Raw genomic sequence first — 7,446 nt, forward strand, 5'->3', positions numbered from 1 at the left:
GAGCCTACACACCACTTTTCACTCAGAGACTGAGAGGAGAAGCTCTACACATACCTTGGGCCAGCGGTGGAATACATCGATTGGAGCAAAACATAGAGCCAGGAGCAGCGACGGTGCGTCACATAAAACTGGTGGTTCACGGGCCTCAGATCTGACCCAGATCTGAGCACAATTGACTCATCCAAGGCTGATTCAAAGCCTCTGAGGTACCCTCGATTCTACCTCGCCTCGCCGGAACTCCAGAGAAACCATGAACGCCCATGGTTCCCGATAGATCTAAAGAGAAATCCAGAGCCGCCAAGCAAGGAGGAGAGACATGATGAGGAGAGTAACAGGGAGAAGGCTTGGACATGGGAGCACTGTCAGGGGTGGCGACCGGAGCAGAAGCATCCGGCCACCGAGAAGGTTGAGCAGAAGACGCGGCGGCTAGGTTAAGGTGACCCTAGAAAGAAATTTTCTCTCTCTGTCTTGAAATTATTATTTTTTAATTAATTTTATCGATTATGCGTTTTTGGTAAGTATAACATTTCATATTTCTAAAGAAATCTCCTTATAACTTTATGCAATTTTCTTACATTGTAAATTCCTAATCTTAATACTATTTGAAATAGAATGACTCCAGAATCTATATAAATAAACAAATGATTCATTTGGATCTGCCCGTCAGTATGTGTCAGATCGTAATAAAATCAAACGTGATTCTAAACATGTTTTGAATTTTTAATTGCAATTAATATAATTTGTGTAATTAATTCGAAATTAGTTGTTTATGGGGTAACTGATGTGAAAGTTAAGCTTGAGACTGAGTTTTGATGGGTGGGTACACGAGAAACCACAGGTTTCAACAATGCCTTCACTTCCTTTGGCAAGTTTAGCTGTGTTCCTCACCTCGTTCGCCAATTCTATCACGAACTCTTCCTCATGCTCTGTTTTGACAACATTCATCAAACAAATCAACGCCAAAAATCTTATATTGAATTTTCTATTCAATGCAAAATCATTATGCAGCTCACCAATGTCGTGCACAGATTGCTTTCTCCCGGTTGAAAAGGTCCAGAAGCTGTGGCGATCTGCATGGCCATCTCCTCCAAAAGTAGTATTTGTTCGACACTTTGTCTGGTATTGACGTAAAGCTACACAACAGAGAGAGAGAGACACACAACACTGAGTTTTAACTTTGAATTTTTTAAATTAGAAACATCAAGAGACAAAAGGAGAACGTACACGATAACTCCGGTTAAGATTGGTTCGGAGGTGTCAGTTTTCTGCATCTAGTGAATAGAAACTATGTTGAAAAAAAAACTTTCTAAATTTTGGAAAAGACAACAACAGCAGCAACAAGTTTCTTTACCGTATAAAACTCGACAAGGGTTTTAGAGTCGTATTCACACTCTCTTCGTTCCAAGTACTCCATGGCTAGCTTCTCCTTCTCAGGTCCTCCATGAACACAATATGCAGCACCCCACTGTCCAAAATATCAAGGATTTCAGTAATGTTTTAATAATAATAAACATGTGTTTTAAAGAATATTAATCTTTAAATAATAACTATAAAACATAACATATGTTTTTTTTTTCTTACCCATATAGCTCCAGTGGATTGCTCCAACGTGCAAGTTCTTGCAGGATGTTCAGGGGTGCGTGCCTCTATGATCAATACACGCTGCAGAAAATGTTGATAAGCTTGGAGTAGCTTAAGGATCAAGCTACATGTTTTAGAAATAGGAAAGTCCTTTATAGTTAGGAGTATCTAACTATCCTATGTTAAGTGTGTTTAGGACTTTATGATTTATATATATATATCAATGTCGATGAAAGACATTGAGTGTGTGTTGTGAGTGATTTGAAAGCTTAAGTTTTTGTGAAGTTTCTTGAGCATTAATAAGAGAGTATTCTTATTTGAAGTTTGGTCTTGTGATCCTTGAAGTTGTGATTCTATATTTGGTATCAGAGCAAAAGGAAAATAAAATCAATGGCGGAAGTGAAAGACGAAATCGAGTTGAATAAAAAAGATGGTGGTTCCACCACCATCAAGTTCCCGATGCTGAACTCTACAAATTATACAGTTTGGGCAATGAGGATGAAGGTAGCCCTTAAAGTCAACAAAGTTTGGGAAGCAATCGACCCCGGGAGCAAGGCAGAAGACAAAAACAATATGGCTATTGCTCTCTTGTTTCAATCTATACCCGAGGCGTTAACTTTACAAGTTGGAGACTTGGACACAGCAAAATCAGTTTGGGATGCCATACAGACACGTCATGTTGGAGCCGAGAGAGTGCGTGAGGCTAGACTACAAACCTTGATGGCGGAGTTCGACAGAATTAAGATGAAAGATGAAGATAGCATTGATGCGTTCGTCGGCAAACTATCCGAAATATCTTCAAAATCTGCTTCCTTGGGAGAGATAATTGAAGAGCCAAAACTTGTCAAGAAGTTCTTAAAGAGCTTGATGAAACCATCACCGGGAAAGTGAGGTTTGGAGATGATTCACGAGTTGATATAGTGGGAAAATCTGCTTCCTTGGGAGAAGTATATAGTTGCTTCGCTTGAACAAGTTCTGGACCTCAATGTAACAAGTTTTGAGGATATCGTTGGACGACTTAAAGCGTATGAAGAAAGAATCACTAAAGAAGAAGAAGATACGCATGATGACTCTGGCAAATTGATGTATACTGACTCCTCGAACCAAGAAAACTACGGAAACAACTATAGTAATCGAGTTCGGGGACGTGGACGGCAAAACTGGAGAGGCAGAGGCCGCGGGCGCTACGGGTCTTTTCAGCAACAAAGGGATGCTTATAGGCAAGGAAGAGGGGGAGATGCTTCGCACATAACATGTTTTAGGTGTGACAAGCTTGGACATTACGTTCAAGACTGCCCAGACCTGAAACTAAAGTTTCAAGAGACTATTGAAAAGAAGGATGAAGACACTCTAGAAGCAGATACATTAATGATGAACGAAGTAGTCTTTCTCAACGAAAGAAAAGTAAACCCTAGCACCTTTGAAACCGCAGGTGATACGAAGGATGTGTGGTATCTAGACAATGGTGCCAGCAACCACATGAGTGGTAACCGTCTCTTCTTCTATGAGCTTGATGAAACCATCACCGGGAAAGTGAGGTTTGGAGATGATTCACGAGTTGATATAGTGGGAAAAGGCTCAGTTCGATTTGTGTTTAAAGGAGGAAACAGAAAGATTCTCAACAATGTCTATTACATACCAGCATTGAAGAGCAATATTGTGAGTTTGGGTCAAGCCACAGAAGTAGGGTGTGAAGTAAACATGAAAGGAAACACATTAACGATGCTAGATCGGACAGGGCAGCTGATGGTTAAGACGACAAGATCAAATAACCGCTTATACAAGGTCTCTCTCAATGTTGAGACGGTGAAGTGCTTACAACTAAAGGCCTCGACGAACTCTGCTATGTGGCACGCACGGTTGGGCCATATTAATAAAGATACGATAAGGCTGATGGTTAACAAAGACATTGTTGTCGGAGTTCCGGATATTGGTCACATCATTGAGACATGTGACTCATGCTTGCGAGGAAAACAGACCAGGAAGTCCTTTCCTCAGGCGACGATGTACAGAGCATCCAAACCACTCGAGCTTATTCATGCTGATCTCTGCGGTCCTATAACTCCAGCGACACCAGCACACAAGAGATATGCATTTGTACTTATCGATGATCACTCCCGATATATGTGGACCATATTGTTGGAAACAAAAGATGAAGCATTTGAAAAATTCAAAAGGTTTAAACAACTTGTCGAGCAAGAAACGCAAGCCAAGATTGGAACACTTCGAACCGATAGAGGAGGTGAATTTGTTTCTCATGAGTTCCAGACATATTGTAACAACAACGGCATCAATCGTCATCTTACCGCGCCGTACACGCCACAACAGAACGGAGTGGTAGAAAGACGTAATCGGACGTTGCTAGAGATGACAAGAAGCATCTTAAAACACATGAGTATGCCAAATAAACTTTGGGGTGAAGCAATAAGGCACGCAACCTATTTTATAAACAGAGTTGCGACAAGATCATTGGAGCTAAGCACACCATATGAAGCACTAAAACAGAGAAAACCAAACCTTGCTCACCTGAAAGTGTTCGGATGCGTCTGTTACGCTGCAACTAAAACCGTTGGAAGGAAGAAGTTAGATGACATATCACTTGCCCTGGTTCACCTTGGCGTGGAGCCAGGATAATAGGCATATCGCCTTTATGATCCAAAGGGTAAAAAAATTATGGTGAGCCGCGATGTTATATTTGATGAGGAGAAAGAATGGATATGGAACTCTGAAGAACGCATGAAAGATAATGATCATGGAGAGCTTGAGATAAATACAAAACGTTTGAATGATTTAGAGGAAGAGACTCCAGACATAGAAGTTGCTGAGGATGAGAGTGTGCTTGAGGAAGATGAGGAGCTGAACGATGAAGTCGAGGAAGAAGAAGACAATTCACAACCTAGAAGATCAACGAGGGCAAGAACTCAACCCTCTTATCTCGATGATTATGTTCTTCTCGCTGAAGTGGAAGGTGAGCGATTATTAATGGTCATCAATGATAAACCTTGGGATTTTAATGAAGCTAAGGAGTTAGAGGTCTGGATAGAAGCTTGTAAGGATGAAATACTTTCGATAGAAAAGAACAGCACATGGGATCTTGTGGAACTCCCTGCAGGCGTGAAACCTATAGGTGTAAAGTGGGTTTTTAAAATCAAACGCAATGCTGATGGAACTATTAGTAAATATAAAGCGAGGTTGGTTGCAAAAGGGTACGTCCAGCGTCATGGAGTAGACTACGATGAAGTATTCGCTCCAGTAGCTCGTATAGAAACCATTCGATTGATCATTGCATTGGCAGGATCTCATGGCTGGGAGGTACATCATCTCGACGTTAAAACCGCATTCCTTCATGGAGAACTAAAGGAAGAAGTGTTTGTCAAGCAACCAGAGGGGTTTATTGTTCCAGGAGAAGAACAAAAGGTGTATAAACTTAAAAAGGCTCTTTATGGTTTACGCCAAGCACCTAGAGCCTGGAATATAAAGCTCAATCACATCTTGCGTGGACTAGGTTTTAAGAGATGTTCAAAGGAGCGAAGCCTCTATCGCAAGGAATCAAAACAGGATCTCCTCATTGTAGTAGTATACGTGGACGATCTACTTGTTACAGGATCATCTCTTGTCGCTATTTCTAAGTTTAAAGAAGAGATGGCCACAAAATTCGAAATGAGTGACCTTGGTAAGCTAACTTACTACTTGGGAATAGAAGTTGTGCAGTTCGACGGCGGTATTATACTCAAGCAAGACAGATATGCTCGGAGAATCTTAAAAGAAGCTGGAATGGAGTCATGTAACATGGTTCATGTGCCGATGGAGCTAAACGCTCAATTCTCAAAGGCTGAAAACGAAAGAAATACTGATGAAACAGAGTACCGTCGACGTATTGGGTGTCTCCGATATTTACTCCACACTCGTCCTGACTTATCCTTTAGTGTTGGAGTTCTCAGCAGATATATGCAGGCTCCCAAAGAGTCTCATAGTGCAGCACTAAAGGCGATTCTTAGATACCTCCGAGGAACGAGCTCTCTTGGCTTGTTCTACCCGCGGGGAAATACTGTGAAGTTGATCGGATACAGTGATAGTTCTCACAATGTGGACTTAGATGATGGCAAAAGTACTTCGGGACATATATTCTATCTTGGACAGGCGCCTATCACTTGGAGTTCAACAAAGCAAGAGATTGTCACATTATCATCCTGCGAAGCTGAGTTTATGGCAGCTACCGAGGCTGCAAAGCAAGCTATTTGGCTTCAAGAACTCTTAGGAGAAGCTATTGGAGAGGAGAGTAAACGTGTGATCATTAAAGTAGACAACAAATCTGCAATAGCGCTTTCAAGAAATCTTGTGTTTCATGGACGAAGTAAACACATTCATCGAAGGTTTCACTTCATAAGCGAATGTGTAGAAAAAGAGCAAGTTGAAGTTATACATGTTCCAGGTAATGAACAGAAGGCGGACATACTTACTAAGTCACTTGGAAGGATCAAGTTCAAAGAGATGAGAGATCTTATTGGAGTTCGAAATGTGTGTGATGATGAGATCAAGCTTAAGGGGGAGAATGTTGATAAGCTTGGAGTAGCTTAAGGATCAAGCTACATGTTTTGGAAATAGGAAAGTCCTTTATAGTTAGGAGTATCTAACTATCCTATGTTAAGTGTGTTTAGGACTTTATGATTTATATATATATCAATGTCGATGAAAGACATTGAGTGTGTGTTGTGAGTGATTTGAAAGCTTAAGTTTTTGTGAAGTTTCTTGAGCATTAATAAGAGAGTATTCTTATTTGAAGTTTGGTCTTGTGATCCTTGAAGTTGTGATTCTATAGAAAAAAGATCAGAATTTTATTAGCAACATTGATCTATTTCTTTGTTGATAATTCAAGAACAAGTGTGTTGTAAGCATACCGAGATCAAAGACGCGTTTGTAGTCTTTAATATAGCCAATGAGTTTTTCTTCAAAATCGAAACCTGGGTTCCATATTATAGATCCATATCCGAACACCCACAATACCATCTTGAACGTTAAAGTCTCTTTTAGGAAGAAGAAATAGAAGAAAACAGGGAGTTAGAAAAAAGATAAGTGATGTTTTTCCGTATGCGAGAATCAAGATATTAATATAGAGAGACAAGAGTTTTGGAGTTTCGAAAGAGAATCCCGGGAACCTTGGGATTATGATTGAATATAGACGGCTTTTTTGGTTTATTCGTTTTGTTACGTATATCTAAGCCAAACCTAACTCTTTTTAGTTACATTGAATGTAGACACTTTTGTTATTCTTAGCATATACAGACACAAATGTCTTTGGTCTAGCATAGCCTAGACCAGGCGAGCCCCAAGCCCACGTTCTTTTTGAGAAAGCAGAAGATTGGAGAAAGGCAACAACGACTGCACAACTCCTGGAAGTTGGAACCTTCTCTTCTTTATTTTTTTCTTCTGTTGATCTAGTGTATTATTTACCATATGTTTGTACTTTGTATTTAAAGGTAGTTTAGCCTTTTACTTGGTGGTGTAAGCTATGTCTAAATATTTGCACAAATATGTAACCTATTTGGCTATTTGGCTATTTGGCTTGTTCATTGGATAACAGAGAAACCCCGTTACTATTTGACATAATGTCTATGGATGTTTAGGATTCCTCCATAATCTGTTACTACTAATATGATTCTGAGATATGTTGGACACTCATTGGCCAAATTAAAAGAGACCGCTGCAATGTTAGCTGGGTTGCCAGAGATAATCATGGAGAAGTGATTTGTTAGGGGAACCAAATCTTTTACTAAACAAAGCGTTAAGCTACAACGGCGGAGGCATTCTGATGGTGGTTGACTGGTTGTGGTGCATCTTTTTTTTTTTTTTTGGTATAAATGTAAA

General features: G+C 40.1%; 1 pseudogene; it reads right to left on the reverse strand.

Moving 5' to 3' along the window:
• Positions 1-629: 629 nt before the first annotated feature.
• On the reverse strand, positions 630-7,015 carry LOC106350649 (annotated as a pseudogene).
• Positions 7,016-7,446: the final 431 nt, after the last annotated feature.

This window comes from Brassica napus, chromosome A6 (genome assembly GCF_020379485.1).
Source record: "Brassica napus cultivar Da-Ae chromosome A6, Da-Ae, whole genome shotgun sequence".
Lineage (NCBI taxonomy): Eukaryota > Viridiplantae > Streptophyta > Magnoliopsida > Brassicales > Brassicaceae > Brassica > Brassica napus.